The 19,326-nt window shown below is 41.3% G+C and overlaps 1 long non-coding RNA gene across 1 annotated transcript in view; it reads left to right on the forward strand.

Annotated features, from left to right (window-relative positions):
- The first annotated feature begins 253 nt into the window (after positions 1 to 253).
- The window catches only part of LOC132335344 (uncharacterized), a 108,611-nt gene continuing 89,538 nt past the window's right edge, over positions 254 to 19,326 (forward strand). Inside the window, exons 1-2 of the long non-coding RNA XR_009488642.1 lie at positions 254 to 654; positions 2,213 to 2,311. This is a non-coding gene — a long non-coding RNA (uncharacterized LOC132335344). The remainder of the gene's footprint in view (positions 655 to 2,212; positions 2,312 to 19,326) is intronic.

Raw genomic sequence — 19,326 nt, forward strand, 5'->3', positions numbered from 1 at the left:
ATTGCAGCACTGTTGTTAAACTTTCATTTTCCTTAAACTATCTGCCCTGAAAGGTCAAAATACTTTAATTCTGAGGCAAGGCTTCTGCCAGAGATTGGCTCACTGACTTGCCCATATATATTGTGAGTTTTGCCTGACTAATCTACCTATTCAGTGAATTGAAAATAATTAATAGAAGTCCTATGCCAAGTGTTCAGTCAAATGCACTTAGTTGCAAATATTTTGTCAGGGTGTACAGGGGGAGTGTTGCAATATCTGTAAGAAATTATACCAAGTGTCAGGTTCCTTCTGTGAGGTTTCACATAGAACAGATGCTCTCCACAGCAACAGTTAAAAGCCCTTGATCCTGTGCAGTGGACCATTGCAAGTATAAATAATCCCAGCCAGTTTTCTTCATGGAAACTGTTCTTTTCAAAGGCTGGTGAGCGCACAGCAGCTCCCTTTTCAGACAGCTCTGTGGTAGCAGTAGGACTTCAGGAGAATCCTTGCACAAGGTGAGAGCAAGAAAGATGCTGAGAGCTCCGAGAGGGCACTAAAGGTGTTTGTTTATTTGTTTATGTTGCAGGTCTCTCAGCCACCCCTGTGAAGGCAAGGTGAGCCCTTCTGCCTGTGCAGAGAGCTGCCTCTGACTGCCAGAAGTGTCCTCCTGAACAGGTAGGGCCCGAGCCTCTGAAATTATGTGTGAGCAGCTGTTCCCACAAACTGGCTGCTCTGCTGCCCAACACAATTAGGAAATGGCAAGGAAGTCATCAGTGGGATGTGTTTCATGGCAGCAAACCCAAGAAATGTTGTTGTTCTCCCATATTTTTCCAAGGATGAGATCACATTTTGATCTCTCTCTGCAGAGACATCTCGACAGGCTGGGTGGATGGGCTGAGGGCAGCTGTGTGAGGTCCAGAAAGGTGAAGAGCCAGAGTGTGCCGGGTGTGCCCAGGTGGCCAACAAGGTCAAGGACATCTGCTCTGCGTCAGGACTAGTGTGGCCAGAGCACCAGGGCTGGGACTGTCCCCTGTGACTGTCCCCTGTGCTGGGCACTGCTGAGGCCACACCTTGACTGCTGTGTCCAGTTCTGGCCCTGCAGTGCAAGGGAGACATGGAGGTGCTGGAGCAGGTCCAGAGAAGGGAATGGAGCTGGGGAAGGGTCTGGAAAACACAACTTATGAGGAGAGGCTGACAAAGCTGGGGTGTTTAGCCCAGAGAAAAGGAGGCTCAGGGGGGATCCTGTCTCTCCACAACTCCCTGAAGTGAGGGTACAGCAGGGGTCAATGTCTCCTGCCGTGACTCAAGGGAAAGGATGACACAGGTGAGGTTCAGATTAGATACTTGAATTTTTTTTCTCACTGAAAGAGTGGTGAGGCATTGGAACAAGTGAAAGCAGCTCCACCAGAGAGGAGGTGAGGTCACTGTCTCTGGAAGTGCTCAGGAGGCCTCTGGATGTGGCACCTGGGAAGGTGGTGCAGGTGTGACTGTGGTGCTGCTGGGTTGATGGTTGGACTGGGTGACCTTGAAGGTCTCCTCCAGCCTTGATCATTCCATGATGATCCAGAGAACAAAAGAAATGCAATTTTGATCCAATGCTCCTTTACTTTTCTGTTTCGTTTAAAAGTGAGCAGGATTTAGATCTGAAGGAAGAAGGGACAATAGTATTTCTCAAAGAGTTTAGGCATTAAAACAAAGCATTTAACAAATGAAAAGTATACTGAAGATATTTGTGATTTATTTAGCCAGCTCTATCTGCTGAATGTACACAACCTGATGCAAAACTCAGGGGAGTCACTACCTTCCTAATGACTTATTTGAACCAACTATTGCAAGGAAAAAGAGAATTGACAAATAATTTATGTGAAAGCAGTTCCATAAAATCGTGACAAGTTGTTCTCATTTTGTGATGTGTGTACATTGTATTCACCCAGTGGCATACACATTTTGTAAAGTGTATTGGCTGTTCAAAGACAGTTTGTAAACAGAAAATTTTAACCTTTCCACCCACTTGTGTGGGTGTCACTTTTGGGCAAATCACATTTCGGAGAAAGCCAACATTTTTAAGGTGCAAAAAATTAAATGCATCATACTAAATGTGATTAAAAATTAATTTTTGACAAGAAACAGGAACTTAGACTGAAATTCTTTTTGGTCTTGGAGGAGACTGATTTATTGAGTTTTATAATTAAGAGCAATAAAACACATCTCATTGAAAAATTTATTTTTTCAGCAAGATTACAAATTTGGTTGATACAACAGGAAAGGTGACATCAGATGGGGGCATATGAGGACTTGTGTCTCTTGGGTTTAGGAAGAAGACAGCCACAAGGTAAAGTAAACAGTAAGTAGATTAAAACATCTTCAAAATTGTGTATTTTGCTACTGTCACCCTGCAGTTCAAGGACGAATGAATTAACTGCAATCCCGTGACATTTTTCTCCATGAAAATGTCTGACTGGTTGATCACAAGGTCTTGTGCCATCCTAATTTATGAGTCTGAGGCAAAAATCAGGAATTACTAGCATTTGTCATTTTATTGGCAACTTAACTGCTGCCATTTTGATGTTTCTGTCTCTGTGTAATGACTGAGCAGTACCTGATAAGAGTTCAGATCTTGGAGTCGCTCTCAGATTTTTGATTGCCTCACCCAAGAGAAGCCTTTTTACCTCTGTTCTCGTGAGATTTTTTTTTTTCAAGAGCTTGAACAGCTAATTTATTTTGCTAGGTGAGAGGAAAGGTTTTAATAATTTTAAGGAAAACTGAAACAGATGCTCAGCTGATGCAAACAGAGCAGTGTAGTTTTTCCTGTTCCAGTGGGGCTGTGATGATTACTATTGATCATTGCTCAAGTCTCTGTGCTTTCTGTGAAATGCTGTACACATATAAAATATTCTGAATTATATTCTCTCTCATCAATTAGCTTGTTTACAAGAGGCAGTAATTGCATTTGTCCATGGAAGCATATAGATCAGAGCACAATTTCAGGCAATTAAGTTCTATTTTTGAAACTCACTGAATTATGCAACCTGAAGCTCCTTCCTTATCTGATTTTGATGGATTAAGTAATTTATTCTACTTTAATCTTAAAGTAAAACTGCATGTATAAAATAGTCATACTTAAAACTCTTTTGGTTTTGTCTTGACTACTTATTTAATTCTTAAATATCCACTCTGGTAAGGTGGGATCTATAATGTTTATCTGAGAATGATGATTTATTAGAGGTTAGATGTTGCTCTCTGCCTGTCTCCTTAGAGCTGTTGATTTTAAAACAAGTGCAAAAATACAGGACTTTGGAATTTAGGTTTTACAATTCGCAATTTTTTTAAAAAATGCTGGTTTTGTTCCTCTCAGACTCAGCTGTGTACACATCATTGTTTGATAGCTTTTGATGGCCTTGCAGCTTGACTTCTCATCAGAGGGAATACCATGCTCAATTATCCATGCTGAGCAATACAGCTGGGCAGGTGTGTTGAAATACTGGTGCACCAGCAGATGATAGGAAAACCTTCCCTTCCTCAGGCCACAAGTCATGGTCAGTGTGTCGCAGATCAAGCTAGAAATCCTTGGACACCTCTGAAGGCAACAGCTTTTGCACACTGTTGCATAACTCAAAGGCTGGATAGGATGTGCTGGTTCCTGGGGTTTTGGCAGGAGAAGGAGCAGGAAGGATTTTGGCACTGCAGCTTGTGTGCCACTGCCTTTGCCCATGCTCAGTCTGAAAGTTCCTTAAAGAGATGCTTTCAGCCACCTTCTCTTATTCAGCACAATGCACTTTAACAAAGTATAGAATGTCAAACCCCAGCAAATCTTGTTTGGCTGGTTGTGACTTACATTATTTAATACTGGGCATAGAATCTGTAAAAGGAAACAGAGTGATGCTGAATGTCAAAGGAGATTTAGATCTGATTCGTGCCCATGCTCAGGTAATCACCCAGGCAGGACAAAACACTCTTGGAGGATATGGGGACTGTCACAGAAAATCAGACAAAGCTACATTTGGACTAGATATAAGGAATAAGATTTTTACAGTGAAGGTTGTAAAACTCCATCAGAAGTTGCCCAGAGACTTGCAGCCAAAACCTTCAGAGGCAGGTGAGAAAGGTCTCTCAGCTGACAGGCTCACACCCCATACAGCATTGAATGTTTTGGTGCCTGAAGAGGTCAAAAGCATTTTGATAAACTTTCAGGACTTCTTCTCCACTGCTGCACCCCCAAAGCTATCAGGGGGCTCAGGGAGAGGAGCTGGGACCTCCTGGTCCCAGAGGCAGCAGAACTGCATCCTCCTCAGCTGGGATTGTGTGATTTGTCTGGGACTGTGGGGCCACACAGCATGACAGGGACACTGCTGTCACAGCCCAGCCAGTACTGGGAGTTTGTGTGCTCAGGAATGCCAGACCAGCCTTGTGCAGCTCCTTGGTGGCACAGCTGGGCTTTTCAGAAGGACAGCAAGTTCCTGTGGGAATTGCTGCCACTGCTGCACATCCACAGAGCACAGGAGGTGTGTGTGCTTTGTTACAACAGGCATTCCTCAATGGCACTGGGAATGAAGGTCCAACATTTCTCATGACTGTCAGACATTATTTAACTCATTTCTCTGGGGAATCAGAGGTGGCACTGACAATTTCTTCTATTTCAGCTTTGGTAATTAATAAGACTGTTTAAAGAAACACCTTCTCTGGCTGTGTTGGGGTACAGATATACAAAATATACCTGGTGTTTGTGAGTAATCCTGCCTCACAGACAGAGCTACATTCCCTGGTGCAAGGATATCTTGCCACGTTAGCTATCACAAGTTGGGTGTGTTTGTTTTGGTTTCAATTTCCCTTCCCCACACACTGTCAGGTAGCCTCAGGAGAGGCTTGCTTCTACACTCAAAGTGCAGATTTACATAGCAGCAATTTGTCAGTTAACCTAAAAGGAGCAGGTGTGGTGCTTCAACTCATAACAAGGATGTGATTCCTGGCTGAACAAAGCCTGACATGCTCCTAAGTGCCTTGTTTACACCAGCAGCACAGCCAAGCTCTCCAGCTCCTCAGATTAATTGGGAGCTGCAGCCAGCAGGTATCTGGTGTCACTGGAAATTGCTAGGGCTTGAATGACTGAAAAGGAAACTGAATCTCTGCCTTGAGTGGGTAAGAAATGCAGGCTGAGCCCACAGACCTGGCTCCTGCAGCTCCAGCTCTGGAGCAGGGAATATCCCATAAAACCCTGCCCTGCTATCCCTGGGGGCTGCAGGGTGAGGCTGGGGGTGACAAGCAGCAGTGACACAGATGTGCAGTGCAGTAAATGCAGCACTGCCAGCTGCTCACCAGCTCTGTGTGCTAACTACTGGCTGTAATGTGGTAAAGCAGAGCTCCAAGTTAGCAAAACCTCCTGGAAAATCTCTCTTCTGAGGGTTTGGTCTCTCTGCTCCACTTCATGCCTTGGATCTCTTTCCTCACTTTGTTGTCTGCTGTCACCTCTGGTGCTTTTCAGCCATTTTAAAGTGCTGCCTCCTCATCAACCTCAATGTCTCAAGCACTTTTCTTCACTTCCTTATTTTTGATTACAATGTCAGTCTTTGGTCTTCTCTTGGCTTCTGACTTAGTGTTCATAGTTAGGGCTCTTTTAACTTTCCTTCAAGTGGTAAATCTCTGCTCTGTCTTTCAGGCCCCTTAAATCCACAGTTTTGTCACTTTCGTGCTTCTGAAATCCTGACCTGAATTTTGGCATCTCTTTTTGACAACTGCAGTCTTTTTCTTATTTTAATTTTTTTTTTTTCTAACACTAAAACAATAGCAGAAAACCCTCTTCTAAGCCTTGTATACCAAATTGAATTTTTCTTGAACAGCTTCCCTTTCTTTAAAACTAATCTGAGGTTCACTACAATCTTTCTCACTAGCACTGAATATTTCATTGTGATGTTCTTCTTGTACCTTTCATCACATCCCACCTATTTTTCCTCTTTTTGAGGCTTGAGTCAAAGTGGAGCCCACATTTCGTGGCTTTTGATCAATCCCTAAAGCCATTCCTCCTGTATGCACAGAGAACCTCTTTCCCAGTCTGTTGCAAATGTCACATCTCCCTCTTTTCTCTCCTATACAATAACAGGAGGGGATATTTTGCTCTGTACTTGTTAATCCTTGTGCAGCTCTTCAAAATATACAAGAAAATCTCATATTTATCTATTTTTAATCGTATTGAATCTCCAATTCTGTTGGCTCACCTCAAAATGCAACAGAAAATGCTCAATATATTTGCTTTGCCAGGATGAGAAAATTAATATTTTATTTCTTTTATTAAATAAATAATGTTTTGCAGGGCTACCATCCCTTGAGATATAGAGATACTGCATTAATTACCACTGCAGCCCTATTCCCTTCAATCTCCCCATGAACTAGAGGAGAACCAGTGATGTACTTTTGTTGTTTTTGATTAAACAAATCCTCTGAGAATTTATTCCAACCTCAGATGAATTTGTGCATTCACAATTACTTCTGAGATTGTTTTTTTCCTTCTCCCTTGGACAAACAGGTCCCTCAATGGAAGTTTGCTCACCTGTGGTAGCACAGGCTCAGAGGTAGTGAGAGAGCAGTTCTAAGTATCCAGCTCTTGCAACTTCTTTCTCTAAATCTCTCTTTATTTTGACCTCTTTAATAGCTATTGTTAGCATCTTTATCACATCAGGAGTGTCATTCCAGTGAGTTCTCCACATGTTCCTCCCTGGCTGCTCTGCCATGTTAATCTGTTTTCTGTTTTGGAGATGACTGGAAGCCATCTATCCACTCAGTGCAGCACTCCAGGGCCTTGCAAAACACTTTGGAGACAGTATTTATTTAAACATTACCATAAATGCAAAATGAATGTCATGCTTTTCATGAAATAGCCTTGAGTAGGTTCATTTTATGAAATCTCACTGTGTGCTAAAAGAACAGCAAAGTGGTTTTGGGAGAGAGAGCAGATAGGGAGTCATCAAACACTAAATTAATCATGGCTGGATTTTCCTAGCTAATCAACATTTCAAAAATATTAGTATTCTTGCAGAATTTCTTCGCTTATTAACAAACTTTTTAATATGCTTAAACAGTACTGAAAGAGTCCCACATGTCTTAGCCTTCAAGACAATTTACTCTTTTTATACCAAGCCATGGTAGATGTAAAACCAAAGCAGCAGAAATCAAGCTCAGGGCTCTCCTGTTCCCTACAAGTCAAGGTCTGCTTTCACCTTTCTGCAGACTCTTGGGTTCCTGGTTGTTGCATGTCTGCAGAAGAAGGTTTATATTCCCTCAAGGTATGAAAGCCCTGAAACACCTACCACCAACTTGTCCAAGTGCTCCAGCAAACACAGCCCTGTACTTGCTGCTTCAGGAAACCATTCCTGAAGAACTCCTGATTGTTCCCATGCTGGTATGCAGTGCCTGATTTGGGTGCGGGTCCTGCTCACAGGAGGGGTCTGCCCTCACACTGGCTGGTGAAAGAATGAGGGTTTAGTACACAAGGAGTAATGTAGCCATGATATTTTATGAAAAATCCTTTCCTTAGGATTTTTCCCTCCTGAGAAGCTGAGAGGCCTCAGGAACAAACTGTAAACAATTCTTATCTGCTGCTGTGGAATGCAACAGGTGGATCTGGGATTGATTGGTCTCACCTGGTTGTTTCTAATTAATGGCCAATCCCAGTCCAGCTGTCCAGACTGTCTTGGTCAGAGACAAACCTTTGTTATTCATTCCTTTTCTATTCTTAGCCAGCCTTCTGACGAAATCTTTTCTTCTGTTCTTTTAGTATAGTTTTAATATAATATATATCATAAAATAATAAATCAGCCTTCTGAACATGGAGTCAAGATTCTCGTCTCTTCCCTCATCCTGGGACCCCTGTGAACACTGTCACAGGGTGATGATGTTTTGCTCAGAGGACTGAGCCTTCTGTCTGCTCAAAGCTGACAAAATTCAGTCCCTGTTCATGGTATTGGGTGCTGGAGGAGGGAGAAACGAAGGCTGATGCCAGCCCAAGTGATTAAGGAGGAGAAGCCCATTGGGACAGCCTTGGGCATGGAGGTATCTTTAAACACACTAATGTGTCCCACTTAAATCAAAGTTAATCAGAAACTGAGAATTTTTGTGACTGGGGAAAAATTAAGCATGCACTAGGATGTTTTCTAAATTAAAACACTGACTGTCTTTAACTGTTTTCATTCAGTTAAAGATGGACATCTTGGAGGAAACCAAACCTCCAGAGAATTTATAGGGGAATGTTTAATGAGAAGGTATGTCTTCATGGATAACATGGCACAAATTAAGATTAGTGACAAAACTGGGGATGTATTCCTACTTTCCACCTACACCACAGTTACATCTTGCATTTCTAAAACCCTGTGAACTTGTGGCAGTAATTTCTAATAGTAACTAGTAGTAGTTAATTTAGCAGCTGTACATTATTAAATAATTAGCCTGTATGTAAGTTGTCATAATTTTCATATGGTAAGAAGATGTGATTTTAATGAGTTTTTCTACCCATCTTCATTATTGTATGATGTGGTTACTGCTTGCTGGATGTTGCTTTCCAAAGTGCATATATTAAATCTTGTCATTCAAACAAATGAAGTTTATAAAAGAGAGTCTTAACACTGTTTCTTAGCCAGGGGTTTTTAACAGCACTTGTGAAGGATTCTTTATGACAGATATAAAGATGTGTTACTAAAATACTTTGTCTTTCTGGAAACCTATCACAGTCAATAAATGTCTCCCAAAATAATGCTGAGAGCATTCTGATATTGCCATCCTAAATATACACATTTTTTTCTTGTCTTGAAACAAACCATAGGAAATCTCTGGTTTGGACTGTCAGGAATAACACTCACCCCTAAAGCTAGATGTTTGACTTCCATCTGTTTGGGGGTTGTTTTTGCTATTTTTTTTTTTTTCTTTTTTGTGCTTCAAGTCTCCTAATTTTTTTTAACTAGTTTTTTCTTTTGATGGAACCTTATTTAGCCTTCTTTCTGAGTTTTGAGTATTCAAGTGAAACACAAAGAACCTGCAACGTGCTAGCAGAAGAATTAGCATAACTTAGAAAGAGAAATTCATCCTCTCACCAATGGCAAATCTGCTAGCAACAATTGGATGTCTTTGTTCATGTGGTGTTATCCCTCGTGCTGTTATTATTTACTTTGCTCTGTGAATGACCATGAACTGTCTCACTTTGTTTTTCTGGCTCAACACAGACCCTGCTGCAGAGTCTGTCACCCTTAGCATGAGAGGGTTACCTGAGGTCTGGGATCATTCTTTCTGCTAAAGATCACTTTGTCCTTTGGTAATGCATCCTGACTTAGGATCCCAGGAGAAAGCCTCCCTGGGCAACTATTTGGGGTTATTTTTATTCAATACCTTAAGCCAGTTGCATATTTTGTGCTTTATTTTCCATTCAGGACTCCATTTTCCAAAATGGTTTTGTTTTCAAAAACATGAAAACAAAATGGGTAAAATGCACATATTTCAGTAATTCTCTAGGGTTTTTAGCTTAGTGTTTGAGACATAATTTGGTAACTGAAATGAAAAATAATGTGTCTTAGATGTTCTGCAGATCTGAAGCTAATAATAAATGCTGCTGTTTGCAGAAGTGAGCAGTAATTGGGGGCACACAGTGAACAGCAGAGTCCAGCTCCCAGCAAGCTCCCCTTGGGCAGAGCTGGATTTCTTCAGCAGGTGGTGCATCTGTCAGGGACCAGCACAGGTCCAGCCCTCCCTCCTGGCTGAGACCCCACCACAGGGATTGCATTTCCCAGGACTGACTGTTCATACCAGTGAGGAGTCACTGGAAAAGGAGAAATTTCACTTCTAATACCTGAAAGGATCCCCAGAATGTCCATCTTACAAACAACTGTTAGTATTTGAGGAAAAGCTATTGTGAGGTAGAAACAAGAGACACACATCATTTTAGGGAGAACATTGATTATAAAGTACCTGAGAATTCTTGGCCTCAGAGTTTTCAGCTGAGGGAGGCTGTGGAAAAGGCCACATTTTCTATTGCATGGGATGCACATTTTATTATCATGTTTGGGTTTTCAGGTTAAAAAAAGAATAAGGGAAAGGAAGGTTCAAACAAAAAACTCCAGAGAAATATGATTTTAATATACAGAAACTAATCAAGACTAAGGACTCTTGGAGTTATCTCCCTGGGTAAACCAGGTCAAATTCACCTTTTAGCTGCACTGGAATGACTTCTCTTTGTGTAGGAGGAGAGGGATCTATTTTGGAGGTATCTTCCTCTGCTGAGGAACTGATAAAATACTGAAGGTGTTTTCTTAACGGAGCTTGCCTTTCACCATCCTTTTATGTAAGCAGGATTGATACCTTTTTCTGACAATCTGTCATGAGGTAACACTTCTAAGGAAGTGCCAAGGATCTTTGAGCACTGATTTAAAGAAATATCTACTTCAGCACTTGAAATAAGGAAGAACAAACTTTTCTTCCCACAAAAAAACACATTTTGGAAGAGCATAGAGCTGAAAATACAGGCTGTCCTTCCATGAGAAATACCACCAGTTTTACTGTAGGAAAAGCACTATATTCATTGTCACAGCTGTAAAAGTGGTGATCTTCTATCTAGTTAAACCTCCTTTTAATTTTCTTTTGTTTGTAAACCTTTCCATTGTTTCTCTCAAGTAAATTCTTTTTTTCAATTCCTCTGCATTCAGGACCTAATGAAATAAAAAAGAATTATTTGTACTGTCACAGTCTTACTGGGTTTTCTTAGATACTGGCAAGAAACAGCATTTGTTTTGGATGTGGTGTGTAGTAATGCATGACTGTTTACAATAACTATATACAAATTTATCACCTTTATTAATTGCTTTTTTTTGGTGCCAAGCTCTGCTCTGCTTTGCTTTGCCATGAGGAGCTGCAGATGCAAAACAGGGCCTGAGGTGAGGACTGGGAAATCCTCACAAGCCCAGTTATAGGGTAGGAAGCTGCCTAGGAGGGAACTTGTGTGGATCCCATCAGTTAGTGCTGCTTCATTAGCACTAGAAGGAGCAAAATTGATCTCTGAAAGTCTTTGAAGACCTCAAATGCTAAAATACCACCCCTAGCATAGCACCACATGAAGCTCTGTGCTTTTCTGTAATGTTAAATCTCTCCCTTGTCTTGGAATCCAGCATCCTGTCAGGAATAACAGGGCTTTGGTCAGTATGACTTGTCCCTCTGTATTCCTTCTCTCCCTGCTTTCTACAAAAAAACTGGGACTTTCTGGATAAACTGCTCCTTTATTAAGATGTAGGCTGGCTTTGTGCTAAATGTTATGCACCAAGAGAGAAGGACAGTGCATCATTCCTTGTATGAAATCATGAGAAGTCAATATAAGAGTTTTTAAATTCCTGTTTCCCTACAAGTCCTCTTCCAGTAGTGATTATTCTTTTTTCTTCCCTAAAGATGAGGTTTTCCTCATGAAAAAAATCTTGTTAAAACTGGCATTATAATATCACACATGCAAACTTTGCATTGAAGCAAATGGACTGGCAATAAACTCCTGTTTCTGTAAAAAATCCCACATTCCATCGTGTTTCCAAGGCAGTACCTGCTGTTCCAAACAACACATGCTGTTACCAGCTCCATGCTAGACCAGCTGGCACATTCCTGGCCAGGAGACTGGCAGGGCAGTGGGGAGGAGGAATGGCTGAGGTAAAGGAAAGTGACCTGCAAACATGCTTTTAACCATGCTTAACTCCATAAATAACCCCCACTGTCTCCTCAGCTCTGGTCCTGTTACATGAGCTCGAGCACTGGAGCACAATCCCACCTTAAAATATTCATCTTCCCTACACTGTGGGGATATTGGGAATTATCTCTTCCTAATCATGCACAGGATGCAGCCTGTAAGACTGAAATGCCTTCCTGTGCTGCTGAGTATGCAGAAAGCTAAGACACACTGAAAACTAAACCCACATTTTCCAAGTCCCAGTTATAGTCCCCAAAAAACAAGAAGCAACTTTGCTCCAAACAGTAAATGCCTGGCAGGATCTTCCTAATGCCATTAGTCCCTTATTTCCCAAGACTCAACTCAGTGCCATGTCACATGCAGCAAAGCCATGGCCAGAATGCTCTGCAGCAGTAAGCCACTATTTTTGGATATTGGCAGTGGGATATACGTATTTTTTTTAATATTTATATATAATATAATATGTATTTTATATGTAAATATATATATTTTTTGCTCCCCACTTCACAGTGGCTAAAGCAGGGCTAGGTCACTGTACACTAGACACTTATACTGTGTACAAAATATGACACGCACAGGAAGATGCTGGGCCATGAATTATAGGTAACTCTTCATGCAAACAGTGTATTGTATAACCTAGCAGCAAAATGAACTGCAGAGTATTATCAGTTCTGTGGGAGATTCTGGATTAATTTCATTCCAGATGGTTGCAAGATTAATATATTGCCAAAATTACTGCTTGTCCTTTCTTGGTGGTAACAGCTTATGTGCACTCCATTCACTCTAAAGCAGCACTAATAAGTTCAGGGGTGGGAATTGTCTTGTGGAAGCACCATGGCAAAGCAAAGCTCCCATGGGTGGTGTGGGCAATGTGGAGTTTGGACTTACTGGGAAGTCCAGGATCTATAAGAAACTTGATTCTGACAGAGATTCCTCCTCCTCTGAGTTTCCTATCAGATGGTTTATTTAACAGGCTGCAGTGATGGGAAGAGTGTCTTACTGGTCATCAAGATATAGAACCTGGGAGAGAAATTTACAGTCAAGATGAACAAAAATCAACAAGAAGCTTCAGATGGCAGAGAAGGTTAAAGCTGCAATATTCCACTTGTTCAAGTCACAGGATAAAGCTTAATAATCTGGTTGTTCTAAAAGCAGCTTCTTTGTGTCTTGAATAATTGATTTTTTTTTTGAGGGAGAAGCATATCTACTACAGCTCAGAACTTTTTCTACTCAGATTTAGGGCCCTGATTTTCTGTGAAGACAGTTTCACAGTGCCAACTCTCCTGGTTGTGGAGAAAACAGGAATGAGTGCAGCTGGGGCAGTATCTGCCTCCCAGCAGAGGAAGGTCCCTGTCACATATCTGTGGTGCTGTTCACAGGGGTCCCAGGACGAGGGAAGAGATGAGAATCTTGACTCCGTGTTTCAGAAGGCTGATTTATTATTGTATGATATATATTATATTAAAAGAAAATTAAATACTAAAACTATACTAAAAGAATAGAAGAAAGGATTGCATCAGAAGGCTTGCAAGGAAAGGAATGGAATGATAACAAAATCTTGTGACTGCTCACAGCCTCGACACAGGTGGCTGTCACTGGGCATCAACTAAAAACAATTTCACATGCTGAGTAGACAAATCTCCAAATCACATTCCAAAGCAGCAAAACATGGAGAAGCTGAAGTTTCCCAGCTTCTCAGGAGAAAAGATCCTGGCAAAAGGTTTTTTCATAAAATATGTCTGTGACACGTATCTGCCACCAAATTGCACAAGGGGAGCAGAAGGGGGGACTGATGCTGTTCTGGCTGAAAGAGGGGTCAGTGCCTGGCCTCTCTGCTGGCTCTAATTGATTTTGAGAAGAGAGACTCTACTAGATGTTTTTTCCTTTCTGAGCCAGTCTAAGTCCCACTTTCCTGAAAGTAAATTAGATATTTGTATTATCCAGGAACAGAGCAGTGTGCTGTGCGAGACCTGCTCACTGCACAGATAATCCAAAGGATCATCTTCCCCTGAGAACAGTGGGTTCCTTCTCCAGCACCTACCTGGCACCAGGAGGTGACACCAGTGACTGGCAGGGCTGGCTACCCTGGGGAGAGAAGGGGCAGGAGCCCAAAGCAACACTTGAGTCTCTGGAACCAGCACTAGAGGGTGTCTGGAGTGGGTCAGAAGACAAGGTGATGGGTGCAGTGACCTCTTCAACTGAATGAGATGATCAGTTTCTGGTTGTAGAATCAATGTGTGGCACTTGGCAAAGTACAAATACACAAAGTGGAAGTCAGACAGGTGATCCTGAGTCAGGATCTTGGTTTGAAGCTTTCTGTAATGCTGCTTTTACTTCTCCCCAGTTCAGATTTCGAGAAGCCAATTGCGGGGGTTGGGAAAACATGTTGGCTCTTGAATGACTTTGATGCTGTTTAACAGGTTTGACTAAGGAATAGGGAAATTCTCTGTATTCACAAAACTCCAGTCAGAAGGAACCATGCAAAATTATGTAAAATCTTATTCTGTTAGAGTCACAAACTTAGTCTTAATTTCAGCTATGACTGTCTCCATTCAGTAGCTAAAATGGCTCTGTTGTGTCATTATCAACTCTGCAGTGTATGAATCATTTATCATGGATTCCTCTGTGGTCTGAATTTCTGTTGGACACTGCACCTTGTACCCTACTTTTTCAATGCTGCTTTGAGCTATTTGTGCTAATTTGGACTTTTATCTTCCTCCTGCCACGCTTATTCTTTCAGAACTTGTTTTGAACAGCTTTCCAGAAGGAGCCCTGCAGAGATGTGACCCTTTTGATATGTCTGTCTAATATTGACCATCTCTCCCCATATTTCACCTCCTGTTGACGCCTCTGCTAAACCAAGAATGGCTAAATAGATACATAATTCATCAGAACTAAAGGAGTGTAAGTAATCATGGGAAATAATAGTTTGCATTCAAAGTTCAAGAGAACTGCTCATTAGTTGAGTTATTCTTTGCAGGTTGTATATTTTATTACAAAGGGAACTGAGGTTTGCAGGCAGGAGTAACAGCTTCCATCATGGTATTGCAGGTGGTTGTAGTAATGTTCCTGCTCTTTTACTCAGATTTCAGGCATCAGGTTTGCACTAGAACAGCTTTAACAAGGAATTGCCCAGCTGTTTTCATGGTTTATCCCCAGAACCACACCTCCACTTTGACTGGCCAGTCCTGAGTCTCACAGGGCTCCAGGATTCCTTCTGTGAAGCCTCTCCCTGGAGTTCTACCCTCCAGGTCTGAGCCACACTGCAATGGTTGGAAAGTTCTGTAAAGGGAAATGACTGCTGCAGGAAAATAAGGATTAAACAACAAAAATCTGGTCAGCTCAGCTCACAGGAAATCTCTGCCCAGAAGCTGCACATTCCATTTAAAGATGAAAAATTCACTGCTTTCCGGCCAGTGGCTTCCTCGTACTCAGCTGCTCAGTAAAGTTTCTATTTAGGAACTCTGACACTTGCTCATACAATTGTGGGATGTTGGTTTCTGTAATAGTGTCCAAAATTCTTTGAAAGACCTTGTGTCTAAGCAGAATAGGAGAAGGCCAGTCTGGGAGTCTGTCCCTTTTACTCCTGAAGATTGGGCTCAGCAGATGCCAGTCTGAACAAAGCCCCTTGGGAAAGCAGAAGGCCAGTTCAATGGGTCCTTGTGGCAGAACACCTCTTCCTCAGTACTGCCCACTGCTTCCATTCATTAAAGACTTTCCACATAACATCACACATCACCCCCTGCAAAATTACTGCCAAAGGCCCCTTTGCCTGCCTTCAAATCACCAGCTTCTGTTTCCCTGCTGCACAGAGGGTTTTGCACTCACAATAAAGATGGGATGCTGTTGAGCAAGCTGTTTTTCATGGGCTTCCAGAATTCCTCTGAAATTATTTAGTTTGGCCTGGCAGATGTTTCAGGAGTTGTAGGACTGCAAATTTACCAGCATGATTGCTTCTTGTCTGGGGATCTGGTAGTGCTGTTACTGGCTGTTGTCACATAAAATTTTATCAGGTTAGTCAGTATTAAATGGTTACCATGCAGTCATCACTTCCTAGTGTTGTTGAGTCTTCTTAAAATCAGAATGAAGCAAAACAATTTTTTTAAATGTCTTTCCTGGCTTTATTTTTACTACATGATCACAGCATGCATGAGGCCTGGGGAAGAAATGCAGAATTCCTTTAGGCAGGGCTCAGTGAAGTGCCTGTCTGGTTTTGCAGTGCTGTGGGTGATGTTCAGGTTGATGTCTGAAGCATTGTGCCTCTCCAGCAATAGGACTGCTCTCACAGGGGGAATGAGGGTGGGAAAGCAGGGAATTATTTACTGCAATGATGATGCATTTAGATTTGGAAGCATTGCCATGCCATTAGCTGGATGTCTTTTGGTAAATTTCAGGATTTGACATCCATCAAGCTGACAACACTAAGCCTGAGTTTGTGAAATGTCTCATAGGATAGAGGCATAAATCTGAGTTATCTACATAACAGGGATATTGAGTTATGCTGCACAGGAGAAGCCATAAACATGGCAGCTCTGGAAAGCATTTTGGAGAAGACAGACCTGAAATACAGCTCATTAATAAAAACAGTGTTACTGTAATACATAGCTCTAACTTTTAGCAGAAGGAAAGGAATGATTTTAAGATTATCCCTTCAGGACACATTTATGTGACTCCTAGGGACATGCAGTTCCTTGTGCAGAAGATAAACAGAACTTCAGCAGATTTCATCTACTACTGAAATTCAAAGAGCTATAAGCAGAGCTTATATGAGCTTAGCTGAAACTGATCATTCTGGCCTTAGCTTGTTACCTGTGATAATTAGAAACAACCCAGAATGTCAAGTTCATTAAACCTGATTGTTTGTCTTGTTACTGCAGCAATTCTTCTGTATATCACTTCTATACAGGGATGCCATTTGGAAAGTGATGGCATCTCACCAGCACAAAAAGGATCTGACAAGAGGGAATCAAGACTATCACTGTGTCTTTTTTTTTTGAGTTGTGTTGCTGTTGTGACTTGAATAAAACATTTGTTGGCATTTAATGCAAAATACCCAAGATTCTGTACTGAAACATAAAGCTCACATTTTCAGTAATTATACTGAGATGTTCTTTCCATTCATCAGAGAAAGCATGTGTTACTCTGGAGAAAATTGCTTCCAATAGATTAAAGTATACTTGAGGCACTCATCAGGGTGTTTCAAGCCATTCTGTCTTTAGGACTTTTTGTCAAAAATCTTGGAGTGGACTGAAGTAAATCACGATGTGAAAGAGCACTGGGTTGCAGCCTGTTCTATAAAAAAACCTCACCAAGTTTTTTCTCAAAACATTGGTGTTCTGGGTGTGTAATTGATTTATTTTTATTTAGAACTCGTGATGAGTTACTTTGCTTTTGACATAACATGAGTATAATTTAATGGAGGGGAAAATGCTGTGATCATACATTGCTGAGGCTGCTGGCCAGTGCTGCTAGAGCACTCACTGATTGTTACCTCTTTGAAAACTAAACATAATAGGCAGCTCAGACCCCACTGCTCCCTGCTGTGTCACCTAGTCTGACTCAGGACTGTTACTTGGCTCCCAGATTCTAAGTACAGTGACATCTAGAGCTGTTAACCCTCTGGTTTTCTGGGGAGGATTAGAGATAGGCACAGCAGTGTGCCCTGGACACACATTTAACTGTATTGGATCAAAGATCCAGTGAGGGGATTAACAATGGGGTACCATGGGGTGACCACAGCAATAATCACCTTTTTTCCTAAAGAAACCTATGGATAGCTGAGATAAAGGACTAATTCACTTACTGGTTATGCTAAACAAGCAGGAAACAGTGTGAAAACCAATTAATTTAATATGCTAGAAAAAGGGAAAAACCCAAGGCTTTGTAAATGGAAAGAGAAAAAGGCTTGTCAGTTAATAATGCTTTCTTTTATTGCTAAAAGAACAAATGCAGCTTTGCCAGGGTTTTTGCTCACAGGTATCCAGGAACTCAACAATTTGTAAGAATATTATCCTAAAAATAACCCTAATTACTGCAGAACATATAGAATACATTCTAGAGGCACTGCTTCTTAATTCATCATAGCTAATCATTACCTGGTACTTAGCACCAAGCCTTTATACTCTGGCTGGATGGTAGCTGCTCATCTGAGGGGGAAAATCCTGTTTAAATTGGGCATGTTCAACAATGCCATTGAGCCTTTGGAGGCTCAACCTAAACTGGCCCCAAAATGAGGAGGGGGAAAACAGAGTTAAAATCCTGTGCTCATAACCATGCTCTGCCTCTCAGCTGATGAGCAGAGAGATCTCTGCAGGCAGGGGAGCACTGTGGCCTTTGAGGCCACCCAGAAAGGACAGGTCACACCTGGTGCCCTGGCTTCATTCTCACTGACAAACCTGATCCTGCCTAATCACCCAACAAATCTGAGTCACAGCAGCCTTTCTGTAGGGCCTGTGGGAATAGTCACAGCAAAACTCCATTTCTTAAAGAAACTTAGTATTATTATTACTATTATTCTTTCTATTCTCTCCTAATTTCTCCTCAATTTTCTCTTCCACTTAGAGCTTTCCTTACTGACACAATCTGTGTTTGAAGACAAGGGAGGGAGAGAAACTTGTATGCCTGGCAAACAAAGTCACTCATGATCAGTAGCTGTGATGTACTGTGTGGACTTGCAGGAATTATTCTGGATAGCATGCTGGGAACTTCTGTTTTCTATTTCAATAATAAAATGGTTGTGACTTAAAGGGATCACCTTCTCCATGCACAAAGAGATGTTGACATGTAGCCAGGTCAGCATGAAATGTGTGTGCAGTGCCTTGATGGCAATAAACAATTTTATTTTCAAGCAGAAAAGGGTTTTGTAGTTGTGTTGTATTTGGGAGGGTTTTTTATTTGTTTGATTTGTTTGTATATTTTGTTGCTGTTGATTTAGGGTTTTCTATAGGAAGTTTAGGTTGATTGCTCTGTGAAACAGTTTTAATTGAAAATTAAATTAACCAACTATGTGTAATTTGGGGTACTAAAACAAGAATACTTTTTTTAAGCACATTGACTTCGAAATAGAGCCTCAAATCTTGCCTTTCCTTCCTTTATTTCACACATAAAGAGTAGTGGAACTTGCAGAAAAGTAGATATTTTTGTGAATTGACAAGATAATTTTATGAGAAAAAGAATGGGGCAGAACCACTCCCAAAAACAATCAAACATTCAAACCCAGTAAAGCTGTCACAGCAGAAATGCACATGTGTCACTTAGAGCTGAGTGCTGCAAGAGATTGTGTAAAAAAATTTACTGGGAGATTGGTAAATGCAAACTTCAAGCTGTAACCTTCTTTCATTAAGTTAAATTTTGTGGATGGACTGCAGCTGCTCTCCTTGAGAGAACAATTGTCACTGGTGTGAGCACACAGCTCAGATTAGCTCACCTCCCAAAGCTGCAAGCTGGCTGAAATGATGCACAAAAGTAACACAGAAAATCAGCTTTAAACAAGGGTGTCAGTGTTTACAACCAATGCATGAGCAAGCTGGATTGTAAAAAAACCCTTTCATTAAAGCCATCTTTGATGTTTGTGTTTATAGGTCATTAGTTGCTGTATGTTGTGCAGATGTACTCAGCTGTTTGCCAAAAAGATCTCACTTGCATAATATGAA

This window comes from Haemorhous mexicanus, chromosome 17, assembly GCF_027477595.1.
Source record: "Haemorhous mexicanus isolate bHaeMex1 chromosome 17, bHaeMex1.pri, whole genome shotgun sequence".
Lineage (NCBI taxonomy): Eukaryota > Metazoa > Chordata > Aves > Passeriformes > Fringillidae > Haemorhous > Haemorhous mexicanus.